Here is a 17,334-nt window from a genome sequence, read left to right on the forward strand (position 1 = left end):
CAAACAAAAAATGTCCTCTCTCTGGGAAGACTGAATAGGATTTTCTACTATTTCACTATTTGACAGAAAGCCAGGACGAACAGCCTAATATAGCCACATCTTATGTCTATGTCATTATGGCTCTGTGTCTTACAAAATCCTTAGGGGAAAAGAAAGATTGGATGTAGAATTGTTGGGTCAAAAGGAATGAAAAGTTTTAAGACTTTTTGACACAAAGTGGAAAATATAACCAATGTCACGGAACAATATGTGTAGAAATTGTTAAATAGGAACCTAATTTGCTGTGTAAACTTTCACCAAAAACTAAATAAAATATTTAAAACAATTTTTAAGACTTTTAATCTAGAATACTAAATGTTATTCTCTATTCAGAGAGCCTAGAGATAAAGGCTGCTTTTAGTTTGCTGCCTTTTAAATATGCATATTAAAAAAAAACAAAACCATTGCTATCGAGTTGATTCCGACTCATGGTGACCCTATAGGACAGAGTAGAACTGCCCTTTAGGGTTTCTAAGGATCAACTGGTGGATTCAAACTGCCAACATTTTGGTTAGCAGCCAAGCTCTTAACCACTACACACCAGGGCTTCACAGAGACTATAGTGGCCTGCAAAGCCTAAAATATTTACTATCTGGTCCTTTATGGAAGAAGTTTTCCAATCCCTGCTCAGTTACGTTTTATCATCTTTTCTTTTCACTGGTGAGTATTTCCCTGCTTCATTAAATATCCTTCAAAACTGTAATTGCATTTGTAAAACGGAGAGCATTTTCTTTCTGTTTGCAGCTAGGAAAATTCTGAATTCTCATCAGATTTACTACCTTCTTTCCAATTTTTTGATTTCACAAAAATGCTGCAATAATGTACTTTTCACAATAGCCAAAAAGTGGAAACAACAAAAACATCCATCAGCAGATGAATGGATGAAAAAATGTGGTATATACACAAAATGGAATACTACTAAGCCGTAAACAGAAATGAAATCCTGATGCATACCACAACATGGATGAACCTAGAAAGTATTATGCTGAAAGAAATAAGTCAGTCACAAAAGGACAAATACTGTATTATCTCACTTACATGAAATAAGCAAAAATACAGAAGCCAAAGATTATTAGTGATTACCAGGGGTGGGAGGGGGGGTGTTTTGACTTAGGGGGCATTGAGTTTGCGTTAACGGTGGTGGATTGATCTGGAAAAGGGTAGCAACAAAGGCTGCACAACTTGAAGAATGTAATCAATGTCACTGAATTGTACATGTAAAAATTATTGAATTGGTGGTTTTGTTGTATGTATTTTCACTGCAATAAAAATTAAAAAGCTAAAAAAAAAAAATGCTGCAACAAACATCCTTGTGCATGCTTCCTGGGAATTTGTGCCAGGATCCATTATGGCTACATTTCTAAAGAGGGTATGACTTAGATAGTCAAAGGGATTATGCCTTATGAATTTCAATACATTGTAACAAAGTTCTCAATAGGAAAGCTGTATCCATTTTCTGCCCCACTAGCAGCAAATGAAAGGATGCCCTGGTTAGTACTTTAAGGTCCCTGGGAGGGGCACAAACAGTTTGCAGGCAATTACTATCCTAAAGTTTGGCAGTTCAAATCCACCCAGTGGCACCATGGAAGAAAGGCCTGGCAATCTGCTACTGTAAAGATTACAGCCAAGAAAACCCTATGGAGCAGTTCTACTCTGTAACATATGGCTTGCCATGAGTTGGAATTGACTCAACAGCAATGGTTTTGGTTTTGGCTTTTTGGTCAGTAATCTACCTTCCAAGGAGCCTTGGTGGCACAATAGTTAAGCACTGAGATGCTAACTCAGTGGCTCCATGGGAGAAAGACCTGAAGATCTGCTTCCATAAGGATTACGGCCTAGAAAATCCTATGGCGAAGTTCTATTCTGTCACATGGGGTCGCTGTGAGTCAGAATCGACTCGACAGCACCCGATAACCCACTTAGCGCAAGGGATCTACACTACAGGCAGTTATCAAAGAAATGGGAGATATTGCAACAGCCAAATAGATACAAACTGTGAAGAACTGTGGGGAACTGGCAATATATCATCATTCATTCCATCATTTAGTGTTTGCATTAGTTGTTGTTTCAATAAACTTGGAGTCCTACTCTTACACCAGGCACTGTGTAGCATTTCCTGGGTTTGCTGGGCTTACAGTCTTGCACAGGCTCTCCTCTCCTTGTACTTATATTTCGGGGAAAACGAGAGAGAGTTTGAGGAGAAAAGAATAAACAGATAAAAATCCAAGATCTCATCAGATAGTGACAAATACTCTGATAGAAGTGTTGCTGTTGTTAGGTACCATTAGGTCAGTCCCCGACTCATGGCCGTCCCATGTACAACAGAATGAAATGCTGCTCGGCCTTGCAACATCCCCATAATGGATTGTGGATGGAATCGTTGTGATCTATAGGAAGTAGATCATCAGGCCTTTCGTCCTAGTCCGTCCTAGTCTGGAAGCTCCACTGAAACTTGTAAAGCAACACAGCAGTTTGCAAGCCTCCACTGACAGACAGGTGGTGGCTGTGCTTGAGGTGCATCAGCAAGGAATTGAACCTGGGTCTTCTGCATGGATGGTGAGAATTCTACCGGTGAACCACCTCTGCCCTTGCTAACAGAAGTAGAGGAGATGAAAGTCAGAGTGACTCCCAGGGATAGGGGTGGGAGATGGGGGCTGCAGGTCGCTTAGCTGTGATGGTCAGAGAAGGCCTAGAAATACAACAGTTGACTGAATTCTTAAATGAAAAACAGCCATGCCTCTTTTGCCATGAGACCAGAAGAACTGGATGGTGCCTGGCTACCATTACTGAGTGTTTTGATCAAAGATTCTAGAGAAGAATCCTGATCAAAAAGGGGACAATGCAGAACAGAATTTAAAATTCTCGTGGAATCCAGAATCTCTGGAGCCATGGAGGCTGGATGAACCTCTGAACCTATTGTCCTGAGATAATCTTTAACCCTGAAACCAAAAATATCTGTTAAAGTCTTCTTAAAACCAAACAATAGTTCAGTTTAACTAGTAAAGAATGTCTGCCCTGAGTACTGTACTCTTTTAAAATCTATCTATATGGGATCAAATTGACAATAGCAACTCAAAAGTTTAGATAGGAAACTTAGGGGGCAGTGAGTTTATGTTAATGGGGGAGGAACAACTCAGAAAAGGAAGATGAGAGTGATTGCACAATCTGAAGGTGTAATCACTGTCACTAAATTGTACCTGTAGGAATTGTTGAATGGGTGTATGTTCTGCTGTGTATATTTTCAACAACAAAAATAAATTGTCAAAAACAAACAAACAAACAAAAAAGAGCCAGCAGTCTGAGAGTTCAGGCAGAAGCATCAGCAAGTGCAAAGGTCCTGGGGTAGGAACAAGCTTGGGTGTTCATGGATCAGGAGGAGGGCTAGATAGTTGAGTGCAGTAGCCAAGGAGGGAGATGAGGACAGAGGCAGCAGCAAGGTCATATCCTGCAGGGCCTTTTTGTCCATGGTAAGTGCAATGGGAAGCTACTGGGATTTGAAACAGGGATGCACATTATTTGATGTATATTGGGTTTTCAAAATCACACTGGCTGCTGGGCGGAGACCAGAGCAGTACAAGAGCAGTTGAAGGGAGACCAGTGAGGAGCTGTTGAATTTATTCAGGCAAGAGATGATGGTGGCTTGGACTATACTGGTGACTGTGGGAGTGACAAAAAGCAGATAGTGGGGGAATGATAACATTTTCAATCGAAACATAACATGAGGGGCACAAGATTTATGGTCCGTTGGGGAGTTCTTGTTCTCCAGAAAGAAGCATTTAGAAACTTCATATAAGGCCCAGTGTCCACCTGAAGCTTCCCCATTCATGAGCTAAATTCCAGGCTGGAGTCCAAAGCAATATAAATATCACCATCAGATTCTGATTTTCTCAGAAACTGCATAATGTGTTCACTGTGTTGGACATGGCCACAGCAGTATATTTTATGTACTAGACAGCTTTCTGGGAGGTTAGGTACCTCAATCCAGTTTTTCCTCTAACTTTTTTTGGGGGTTGACAGTCTTAACACCCATATTTTGCAATGTGTAGATGTCTGTCCCTGAAGGGACTGTCATAGTAAGGGTTCAATACATAAGTGTCCCATGGATTTCGGCAATAGATTCAAAGTGTTACTACAAAACCATGTGAGGAATTTCACTCTTGTTACTATGTAGTCTTAGTCTTTGTGCATTCACATGTACACACACTCCTCCCTGCCCATATTAGTAGTTGTGGCAGAGCCCAGTGTTGAGGACACTACCCTAACCTCTTGTGAGGGCTAGAAATAACAGGGGCAATGTTATGAAGTCTCAGAAGTTAACCAATAGCATAGAATCTAGACTGTCTATTGTAGACAATGATTTAGGCCATGTGTCACTCATCCTTCTCATTTATCTTCCACATTTGCCTGTGAACATTAAGTTCCCAAAGTTGTGTTTTTCCCCAGGAGGGTGGTATAGGCAGCCAACACTAAGACCCTTCCAGAATTTAAGAATTAGTCAGAAATTAAGTTGACCCAGAATGAAAAGAAACACTATGCTTTTGTCTGGACCATCCATCCATAAAATCATCCATCCATCCATCCATTTGTCCATCTGTCTGTCCATCCATTCATCCATCTATATATCCATGCATCCATGCATCCATGCATCCATTCATCCATGAATCCATCCATGCATCCATCCATCCAACATTCATCTATTCAAGAAAGAAAATATGTCTCTAAGATGTTATGAGCACAAAAATCATATATTGATTTAAATATTAATGTTCTATGTTGAAGGTTAATGAGAACAGGAAAGTCGTCTTTCTGGTTAACTTTTGTATCCCAGCAATTAAAATCTGTCTTAGGCTGGGTTCTCTAGAGGAGCAAACCCACTGAAGTACGTGTGTGTGTATATATATCTATATATCTATATCTATATATATATATATCTATGTACGTATGTACATAGAGATTTATCTCAAGGAAATGGTTCACTCAGTTGTGGAGGCTGACAATTCCCAAATCCGTGGGTCAGGCATCAGGCTGGAGGCTTCTCCTGACTCATGTGGTTGAAGGGGCTGATGAATCCAAAATTGGCTGCTCAGATGGCAGGCTGCTGGCTCGTGGGGCTGCAGGAGCTGGCGAATCCCAAAATCTGCAGGTCAGACAGTAGGCTGCTGGCTCATGTCCCAAGACCTGGAGGTTAGAGGATTACAAATTGGATGCAGGATAGAGAGAGGACGACTTTACCAGAACATCCATATATATTGGATGCAGGTCACCACCCACCCACCCACCTCCCACCGATGAAAAGTCTCCTTTCAGCTGACTGGCTGCTCACATCAGATCACAAATGGAGGATGATTACATAATATCTACCAAACCACAGAGAATCATGGTCTAGCTAAGTTGACACATAACCTTAACCATCCCAGTATCCTTGCTTATAATTGGGTGACCAATTCATATTTGTTGTTGAATGTTGTTTGTGCCAATGAACAAAACTTGTGCCTTCTGCAGCATGTCTCATGGACGTGAGGACCAGTATCACTGTGAGCTGCTTACTTTTCTGCCTTTCCCTATAGACCATGAGTTCTTTGAGGGCTCAGACCTTGCATAACTCCCCTTTGACTCTAGGAAAGCTGTGGCCCTGGTTGGCCAGCCCCTCACAGATCAAGGAACCTGGGTGGGCAGGTCAATGGAGATGCTGAGTGTAACTCTCAGAAATCCTGGTAGCAAGCAACAGAAACAAATATGACTGACTCTAGCTATGAAGAAGATTTCCTCAGTAGTGCAAATGGTTAACACACTCAGATGCTAACTGGAAGGTTGGAGGTTCTTATCCACCCAGAGGTGCCTCGGAAGAAAGATCTGGCAATCTACTTTAAAAAAATCAGCCATTGAAAACCCTATGGAGCACAGTTTTACTCTGACACACATGAGGTCACCATGAGTTGAAATGGACTCAACAGCAACTTTTTTATATATAAATATTAATGCTTACAGTGAATAATTAATAAAATCTAAGTGCTTTTCATGACCCACAAGGACACCCTTGACCTGAGCTTGCTCCCTAGCCACCTCAGTCTTGCGGTGGCTATTGGCTTCTCCTTGAATATCCCAAAAGCTCCCACCTCCAGAGGTTTGCCCTTGCTGGTCCCACTGCCTGGAATGATTTTCCCTCATGACTGGTCCCCCACTTCCCTTATACATCTGCTCAATTGTCACCACCTCATAGAAGCCCTTCTGGACCCCTTAGCTAAAATAGCCTCCCCTTCTTAAAAGCTTGTGAGTGGCCACCGAACATACAACAATTTATCTCTAGGAGCAGCAGAGGAAGGAGACTCAGGAATCAGAGAAGGAAATGGATTACAGGTCTAATTGCCTCCATGAACTATTACCTCCTTCGCCATGAGACAAGAAGAAATGAATGGTGCCCAGCTACCATTACTGAATGTTTTGATCAAGGACCCAATAGATGGATCCTGGTCAAAAGGAGGAAAACTGTGGAACAAAACTTCAAATTCATATGGATCCAGACTAAGGGAACCCACCAATCTAGTGCCCTGAAATAATCTTTAAACCTTGAACTGAAACGATCCCATGAAGTGATTGTTAAACTAAACAACAGTTCGGTTCAATTAATAAAGAATGTTTGCCTTGAGTGATGAACTCTTATAAAGAATTATCTATATGCGTGTAAACTGACAACAGTTAATCTGAAGCACAGATGAGAACTTTAAGGGGCAGGGAGTCTAAATTAATGGTGATGAAACAATATGGGTACAGACAGTGAGAATGCTGACACAACGTGAAATAGCAACCAATGTTATTGAATTGTACATGTAGAAATTGTGAATGGGTATGTTTAGTTGTGCCCATTGCCACACACACACACACACACACGCACACACAAGCCTCTCCTGACACTCTCTGCCCCTGTTGTGTTTCTTCATTGCTTTTATCACTCTTTCACTGTTCACTCTCTATAACCCCAGCTAGACCAAAAGCCCCAAGAAGGCAGGGATTTTCAACTACATTTCGGCTCGCTTACTTTGGACACACCATCAGAAAACACCAATTGCTAGAAAACGACATCATGGATGGTAAAGTGGAGGGTCAGCAGAAACTAGGGAAACTCTCCATGAGATGGATTGACACAATGGCTGAAACAATAGATTCAAACATACCAACAATCATGAAGATGGCGCAGGACAGGGCCACGTTTCATTCTGTTGTACATATGTTGCCATGAGTCGGAGCTGATTCAATGGCAACTAATAACAACAACAACAAAGTTTCTGTTGCACCCACAACCCCTAGTCTGATGCCTGGCACACAGTAAATACACAGTACATGTTTATGGAATAAATGAACACATGTTTCAGATGAACAAATGTCCTCAATGATGCCTTCAGCATTAGGGTCTCAGGGCAGAGACCACTTGTTTTTCTCACCATTGCATCCCTAGCTTCAGGAATAGGGTAGGGTACCCACTGGGGCTCGATCAGTGTCAGATCAATATGTTGAATGCATCAATGGAATATGACAAGTGGCTTAAAAGCAAGAAAGAGGTTGAGAGCAAGTTTCAGAACGGTCAGTTGATAGAACACCCTATTCAGTCCTTCTCGTATCTCATCACCCTGTTTCATTTTCGTCATTGCCCTCACAGTTCTCTGAAATTATTTCTCATCTCTCTCTGTTTACCGCTTTTGCTATTAGCCCCTGATTCATGGAGACTTCAAGCACAACGGAACAAAACATTGCTCAGTCCTGCGCCATCCCCATGACCAGTTGCAGATAGGGTTGTTGTGATCCATGGGGTTTTTATGGGCTGATTTTCAGAAGTAGATTGCCAAGTACACAATACTGGGGAAGCCAGCACGACTTGACCGAGGCAAGGTCATGGAAGCTTTATAGACTCATCCAAACTCTCTGAGGGACGGAATTGTTGGGCTGAGGCCTGGGGACCATGGTTTTGGGAGAAATCTAGCTCAATTGGCATAACATAGTTTATAAAGAAAATGTTCTATATTCTACTTTGGTGAGTAGCGTCTGGGGTCTTAAAAGCTTGTGAGTGGCCATCTAAGATACTCCACTGGTCCCACCCTGTCTGGAGCAAGGAAGAATGAAGAAAACAAAAACACAAGGGAAAAATTTGTCTAAAGGACTAATGGACCACAACTACCATAGCCTCTACCAGACTGAGTCCAGCACAACTAGATGGTGCCCAGCTACCACCACTGACTGCTGTGACAGGGATCACAATGGAGGATCCTGGACAGAGCTGGAGAAAAATGTAGAACAAAATTCTAACTTACACAAAACAGACCCGAATTACTGGTCTGACAGAGACTGGAGAAACTTCAAGTATGGCCCCTGGACATCCTTTTAACTCAGTACTGAAGTCACTCCTTCAGCCAAAGATTAGATAGGTCCATAAAACAAAATGTGACTAAATAGGCACACCAACCTAGGGGCAAGGCTGAGAAGGCAGGAGAGGACAGGAAAGCTGGTAATGGGGAACACAGTGTCTAGAAGGGGAGAGTGTTGACACACCGTGGGGTTGGCAACCAATGTCACAAAACAATATGTGTACTAACTATTTAATGAGTAACTAATCTGCTCTCTAAACCTTCATCTAAAGCACAGTTAAAAAAAAAAAGAAGAAGTAGATTGCTAGGCCTTTCCTACTAGTTTTTCTTTGTCTGGAAGCTCCGCTGAAACCTGTTCAGCATCATAGCAACACGTAAACGTCTGCTGATGGGTGATGGCGGCACTCAGCAAAACTGAGACTGTTTTCACTGGTTCTGCAGGAGGCTTGTGAGTTCTCACGAAGTCTGCAGAGGCCCACATGGCCAATTTTATTTTCTTCTGCAATGACCCCATTGAAGGATACCCATGAATGGGCACAAAAAGATGAGCCTGGCCCAGTGTTGGGGAGGAGGCTGCAGGAGTGGCCTCTCTCCCAGTCCTTCCCCTACCCCACAACCGGTCTTGGTCTTTGTCAGGGCCCTTGTCTGTTCTCCTTCAAGAGCTGTCACTTGATGTGCTAGACAGAGGCAGGCTCAGGCCATTACCATGGAAACAGTAGCTGGAATGCAGCAGGAGAGAGGAGGGGTCTGAAGGACTGAGAGAGACAGCCTGTTGTTTGGTGCTGTCGAGTGAATTCCAACTCCTGGCAGCCCTATGTGACCCAGCAGAACTGCCACACAGGGTTGCCTAGGTTGTAATCATTACGGGAGCTGATCGCCAGGTTTTTCTCCCCTGGAGTTATTGGGTGGGTTCGAACCATCAACCTTTTAGTTAGCAGCTGAGCACTTAACTGTTGCACCACCAGGGCTCCTACAGCGGTAGCCTAGGAGGAGAGAAATTTCCTGTTCTGTAGTTAGACTGTGCTGGGATCAGAATGCCTGGCTCGGACGAAGCAGGTGCTTCATAAAAGTTTGCTGAAACACTATTGGCCCTGCCTCCTCCCCAAGTCTAACTGAACCAAGAGAACTTTCTCCTCATTTCTGTGCATTCAAGGGAGAACCACACACAGTCAGTCCACCTTATTAGATGAACTTTGTTAGCTGAATCGAAAATAATACGTGGCCCAAATAGTTAGGCACTCTGCTACTAGCAGAAGAGTTAGTGGTTCGAACCTGACCAGAGGCTCCTGGGAAGAAAGGTCAGGCGATCTGCTTATAAAAGGTAACAGCCATGAAAACCCTATGGAGCACAGTTTTACCCTACACACATGGGTCGCCATGCCTCGGAATAGGCTTGATGGCAACTAACAACAACATCAAAAGCCGTGAAGAGGGGGCAGTGGTGGTTCAGTGGTAGAATTCTCACCTTCCATGCAGGTGACTTGGTTTTGATTCCTAGTCAGTGCACCTCAGGCCCAGCTACCACCCATCTGTCAGTGTGTTGCTGTGATGCTGAACAGGTTTCAGCGAAGTTTCCAGACTAAGATAGAGTAGGAAGAAAGGTCTGGTAACGTACTTCCGAAAAATCAGCCAATGAAAACCGTATGGAGCACAGCAGTCCCATCTGCAGCCAATCATTTGTTCATGGGGTCACTAATGCCGTAGCAGCCAACAACAAAAGTAGTGAACAAAGAGAGATGAAAATCATTTCAGAAAAGACAGAATCAGTAACAGTGTCCTGTGAGCTGTATTGGAGCCCAAGGCAAAAGGAAAAATCAGTTATACAGATACTGTATTTAAAAAATTTTTTTATTGTTTTATTTAAAATTTTGATAATTTTTCATCATGGATTTTTTGCATTAATTTTTATCTTTTAGACTTTGCATTAAAATATTATTGATCTTAAATATCCCCTGAAGTCTTCTTAATAGTTTAGCTTAACTAGTAAAGAATGTCTGCTTTGAGCATTGAACTCTTTGAAGTACTATCTTCATGAGATCAAATTGACAACAGCAACTCGAAAGATCAGGTAGGAACCTTAGGCGGCAGTGAGTTTATGTTAATGGGGGAGGAAAAACTTGGAAAAGGAGAGTAAGAATGGTTGCACAACTCGAAGAATATAATCAATGTCACTGAATTGTACATGTAGAAACTGTCGAATGGGTGTATGTTCTGCTGTGTATATTCTTAACAACAACAAAATAAATAAAATTAAAAAAATTAAACTATTAAAACACATTATATCATGTTCAATATGCTATTGCATATTAGTATTAAATTAGGTGAAAATTATAATGAAAACTTTTTTCATGAACGCAATAACAATAAAAGTGCTATAAACAAAAAACACTTTTTATTTGATTCCTGAGTTTTTTGGTGTCTTCTTAAATTTTGTACCCAAGGTGAGTGCTTCACTTGCCTCATCGTAGCTTCACGAATGAAGGAATAGTCCATCCAAAGAGAATGAGAAGAGAAAGCCAAGGATCTGAGGCTGAGATCAGTATAAATTAACATTAAATTCTTTCCTTGTGACCATTAGGGAAAATATTACCCAAGCCAGCAGGAGTTGAACATCCATGTGATCGATAAAATCCATTGCTGTCAAGTCAATTCCAACTCATAGTGACTCTATAGGACAGAATAGAACTGCCTCACAGGATTTCCAAGGAGTAGCTAGCGGATTCGAACTGCCAACCTTTTGGTTAGCAGCCTGAGCTCTTAACCACTGCACTACCAGGGCTCCATGTGATTGATAAAATCAAAAACTAAACCCATTGCAGTCAAGTCAATTCCGACTCATAGTGACCCATGGGACAGAGTAGAACTGCCCCATAGAGTTTCCAAGGAGCGCCTGGTGGATTTGAACTGCCGACTTTTATGGTTAGCAGCTGTAGCACCTAACCACTACACCATCAGGGTTTCCATGTGATTGATAGTTGGGCCTTATTTCGCTCCTTCTCTTTATCTATCTGAGGAGCTCTGATGGCACAATGGTTAAGCGCTCAGCTGCTAACCAAAAGGTCAGGTTTGAACCCATCCAGCAGCTCCATGGGAGAAAGAACTTTCGATTTGCTCGCATAAAGACTACAGCTTAGGAAACCCTGTGGGGCGGTTCTACTCTGTCCTATAAGGCCAGTACGCGTTAGAAGCAACTCGATGACACACAGCAACAACAACAACAGCAACAACCACAAAAGGAGTCCCTGGGTGGTGCACATGTTTAAGCACTCAGCTACTAGCATAAAACCTTCTGAAGAAAGGCCTGGCGATCTGCTTCTGTAAAGATTACAGCCAAGAAAACCCTACGGGGCAGTTCTACTGTGTCATGTGGGGTCGCCACAAATCGGAGTCAACTCGACGCCACCCAACAACATCTTCATTTATCCCGTTATCCCTTCAGTTCCCTAGGCAACCAGCCAACACTGGGCAACCTCTAGGACCTGGAGAATTGGACTGGAATGATACTGATCCCGAAAGGAACAGGCAGTGTGTCTTTGTCTGGCATATCCAACATCCCACCAAGTACCCATTCGTCCAAGAAAGGAAGTTAATGCTCTCACATCATGTTACATGAATAAGAGCACCAGAATACCAACTGTGAGCTCAACAGAATCCATTTATCCACATTTTAAATACAGTTGTTAACACCCTGCTATGTGCCAGGCAAGGAGCCCTAGTGGTGCAGTGGTGAAGTGCTTGTCTGCTAACTGAAAGGTCAGCAGTTGGAACCCACCAGCCACTCCTCTGGAGAAAGACCTGGTGATCTGCTCCTGTAAAGATTACAGCCTAGGAAACCCTATGGGGCAATTCTATTCTGTCCTGTACAGTCACTATGAGTTCGAATCGACTCGATGGCAATGGGTTTGGTTTTGGTTTTACATGACAGGCATTCTGGTAGGCAATGAGGATACAGTGGAGAACAAAAATATCTACTGGTTTACCATTCCTCTCCCCAACTAGACTATGAGCTCCATGTTGTTGGGTGCCATTGAGTCAATTCTGACTCACAGCAACCCCATGAGACAGAGCAGAACTGCCCTATAGGGTTTCCAAGGCTGTAATCTTTATGGGAGCCGAGCAGCTGGTGGGTTCGAACCACTAACCAACCTTTCTGTTAACAGCTGAGCAATTAACCACCACATCACCAGGGATCCTTAAGCTCCCTAAGGGCAGGGGTATTGACTTTCTCTCTTCCTGGTGTTCCCCTTTGCCTAGCATGACCCTGGCATGCAGTAGACCTCTCACAAATGTTTGCTGAATGAATGAAAAATTATTTTTTGAAGGAACAAATGTCTCCCACAGCCCAACTCCGTCTTTTTTTTTTTTTTTCTTGTATCACCAGCTCCCAAAATAGCTGATCCTTATTTGTTGAATAAATAAATAAATAAGTGAGCAAGTAGAAGAGATGCGGCTGATGTCACTTGCACTTAAAGGAGATGTGTGATTTCTTTCTTTCTTTCTTTTTTTTTTCATTTGGTTATTCATTTATTCAACAAAAATACTAGTAACTGAAGCCATAATGGGGAAAAAACACAAACTAGGAGCTATCAACAGGAACTGCTGCACTGAATATTATTGTTGATATAAAATCAATATCAAGTCCGAATTACCTAGGGCACTTAGGGGGTTATATTCAAGAGTAATTTTTTTTTTTTTTTGCATTGTACTTTAGATGAAGACTTACAGAGCAAACTAGTTAAACAATTAAACAGTTAGTGCACAGGAGACGTGTGATTTCTAGCAGTGTTTAGGGAGGTCCTCACAACTGTGATCTTTTGCAAAGTTCCCATTTCTTCTTTTTATTAATTTTTTTTTTAATTTTGGTGAAAGTATACACAGCCAAAAACACACCATTTCAACAATTTGTACATGTACAACTCAGTGACATTGACGACATTCTTCAGGCTGTGCAACCATTATCGCCCTCCTTTTCCAAATCATTCCACCACCATTAACATAAACTCACTGCCCCTTTCAGATTCCCATCCAGTCTTTCGTGTTGCAGTTGTCAATTTGATCTCACATAGATAATTCTTTAAAAGAGCACAGTGCTTAAACGATTCATTTCAACAGGGACAAAAGTTCTGCCTGGACCACTCCCTGAGTCCCCCCTAACCCCCAGTTAGAAATTAGTTCCTCTGGTCTGTTTTCCTTCAAGAGCAATAATCTGTGGTACAGAAAGAAGGCAGGCACAGACTGTTGCCATGGAAACGGCAGCTGGAGTGGGGAAGGAGAGGGGTTAGAGAAGGAGACTGGAATTTTCCAGGCTCTGATATCAGAGCATGTGTGGGCTCAGAATGCCAGGTGAGCACACTGTAAGTGCATAATAAATGTCTCTGTAGACAGAATGAATGAATGTGCCTCTCTTTTCCTCACCCTGGTCTTATCTGTCTTGGAAAATGTTTATCCACTTTTCAGGGTTGAAATCTGTGGTGTCTACATTTGATTTTAGTGACAACTGCACAACTTTGGTGCTCTTGATTAATTGAATTATGTTAGAGGAACTCAAAATAATAACACAGAGCTGTAAACTCATAGAGAAAGACGACAATTTTGTATAGTCCTAAGTGCAATGGAACAAGCAAAACTGGGATTTGGGGCTGGCTGGCTGTGTGAGACGTTCTGTCAATGAAACTTGCTCTCATTCATGGAGATTTATCTATATGGATATTGTTTGTTGTTAGTTGCTGACTAGTAGATTCCGACTCATGGTGACCCCATGCGTGGAAAGTAGAACTACTCCATAGGGTGTTCAAGAATGAACACCAGCCCATTCTTCTGAGGCACCTCTGAGTGGGTTTGAACCACCAACCTTTTGGCAAGTAATCAAGTGCTTAACCTTTTGCACCATGCAGAGACTACCCACTGCTGTTGAGTCGATTCTGACTCATAGCAACCCTGTAGTACAGAGTAGAACTACCCCATAGGATTTCCAAAGCTGTAATCTTTACAGGAGCAGACTGTCACATCTTTCCCCCATAGAGCAGCTAGTGGGTTTGAACCGCTGACCTTTCAGTTAGCAGCCAAGTGCTTAACCATTGCGTCACTATAGGTAACTCATATTCTTTAATCTGTTACATTATATTCCATTGTATGAATATACTACAATTTATTTATCCATTCTCCTGTAAATAGACATTTGAGTTGTTTCCTTTTTTTCCCCTCCACTACAAAGAATTTGAACATCCTAGCACGATGACTGGCACATAGGTGACAGTCAATAGATACGTGTTGAGTGAATGAACATTGTGATGAGCATTCTTGTACTCTGGTCCTTGTGGTCATAGGAGAGAGTTTCTCCTGGGAACATATCTAGGAGTGGAATTACTGAGCAGGGCTTCTCAACCTCAGCACAATCGACCTTTGGGTCTGGACCATTCTTTGTGGTAAAGGTTGTGCTGTGCATTGTAGAATGTTTACTTACTGGCTTCTACCCACTAGATGCCAGTAATAATTCCTCAGTTGTGACAACCAAAAATATCTCTAAACATTGTCAAATATCCCTTAGGGAGGAGAGAAGGCAAAATCAGTCCCACCTGAAGACCACATTTTTAGTTTTCCTAATCAGTAACCAAGGAGCCTTTGTTGTGCAATGACTTGGCTGCTAACCGAAACGTTGGAGGTTTGAACCCACAAGCCGCTTTGCAGGAGAAAGATGTGGCAATCTGCTTCCATAAAGATTACATCCTTGGCTTCATCTACTTTGAGACCAGAAGAATTAGATGGTGCCCAGTTACTACTACCAACCATTTTGATCAGGGCCACAATAGATGGACCCAGATAGAATGGGAGAAAAATGCGGAACAGAACTCAAATTTTTAAAAAGTCCAGACTTACTGGACCAGTTGAGACTGGAGAACTTCCTGAGACTATCACCCTGAGCTACTCTTTAAACCCTGAACTGAAACTATTACTTGAGGTCACTTTTTAGTGAAATAATAGATTCAAACCAAAGCCAAACCCATTGCCAACTCAGAGTGACCCTATAGGACAGAATAGAACTGCCCCATAGGATTTCCAAGGCTGTAATCTTTTATGAAAGCAGACTGTCACATCTTTCTCCCACAGAGTAGCTGGTGGAGTCGAACCTCTAACTTTCTGGTTAGTAGCTGAGCGCTTTAACCACTGCACCACCAAGTCTCCTTAAAATAATAGATTAGCATAAAAAATAAAGTATATTACCTGTGAGTATGAGGCTCCATTAAAAAAACCATCTATATGAGACCAGAAGGTCAACAAATACTCCAAAGCAAAGATGAGAAGATAAGGGGGGCAGAGAAACTAGAGTACTGGTAACGGAACAACTAGAACTCAATCAATGATAATGTTGACACACTGTGAAAAATGTAACTAATGTCACACTGAACAACTTGTGTAGAAATTGTCAAATAGGAACATAATTTGCTGTGTAACTTTCACTGAAAACACAATGAAATATTATTTTTTAAAAAAGGAAACTCTATAAGAAGAATAATAAAAAAGATTACAGCCTTGGAAACACCATAGACACTTCTACTCTGTCCTATAGTATCACTAATGAGTCGGAATTGACTCAATGGCAACAGGTTTGGTTAATGGGTTTAATCAGTACCCAGTTTCTGTCAAGTTGACTCTGACTTATGGTGACCCCATGTGTGTCAGAGTAGAACTATGCTCCATAGGGTTTCCAATGGCTGATTTTTTAGGTCTTTCTTCTGAGGAGCCTATGGGTGATCTCTAACTGCCAGCATTTCAGTTAGTAGTGGAGAGGAGAGCCCAGGAACTCTCTTCAGTTTTCCTGGGGTTTCCAAGAAGTGGCTGGTAGATTCGAACTGCCAGCCTTTTTGTTAGCAGCCGAGATCTTAACCACTGCACCTCCAGGGCTCCTCAGCTTTCCTAGATACTGCCAAATTTTGCACATGTACAGATAGTTAGTCCTGTCCCTGACACAGACAGAGTTCATGTTGAAATGTGTCTAGATGGGCAGAAGCCATCTAGAAGGAGAGAATCCAAGTATGTCCACGTTCTGGTGGGAGAAAATGCAATCCCTACTAGGGAGAAAGATCAGCCAGGCAGAAGTGTGCAGAGTGGAAAATACCTCCTCCCCTTCCTCTCTGAGCGTCTGTCTTGAGAAAGGCAGGTTTACCCAGGACTTTGCTCAACTCTCTCTGAGTCAACTTCATAACTGAATTCTGGAGGTGTCCCAGGGTTGGAAGGTCGGTGGGTACGCATAGGCCTGAGAAAAGTATACCTTGGAGAGCATTTAGGTTCCTGGAGTAAAAGTAAGTATAAATGGGGTTGTTGTTGGGTGTCATCGAGTCAATTATGACTCATGGTGACCTCACGTGACACAGCTGAACTGCCCCATAGGGTTTCCTAGGCTGTGATGTTTATGGGAGCAGATCACCAGGTCTTGTTTCCATGGAGCTGCTTGGTCAGTTTGAACCACCAATCTTCCACTGAACAGCCAAGCCCTTACCAAGCAATTAACCATTATACTAGTAGGGCTCTTTCTGTCATCTCTATTTATTTTCATCTTTATCTATATCTCTGTTTCTTCTCTCTATGTATCTGGTCACTGGTAATTCATTGGTAGAATTTTCATCTCCCATGCAGGAGATCCAGGTTTGATTCCTGGCCAATACACCTCAGGCACAACCATCACACCTGTCCGTCAGTGGAGGCTTGTGTGTTGCTATAATGCTGAACAGGTTTCAACAGAACTTTCAGACTAAGACGGACTAGAAAGGGCTGACCATCTACTTTCCAAACATCAGCCAATGAAAACTCTATGAATCACAATGATTGGATCCACAACCGATCATGGGAACGGTGCAGGACTTGGCAACGTATTGTTCTGTTGTCAGGGACCACTCCACAGCAGCTAATAACAACATCCGTCTATCTATAGCTCTCCATC

The sequence above is a fragment of the Trichechus manatus genome, unplaced genomic scaffold (assembly GCF_000243295.1).
Source record: "Trichechus manatus latirostris isolate Lorelei unplaced genomic scaffold, TriManLat1.0 scaffold00176, whole genome shotgun sequence".
Taxonomy (NCBI): Eukaryota; Metazoa; Chordata; class Mammalia; order Sirenia; family Trichechidae; genus Trichechus; species Trichechus manatus.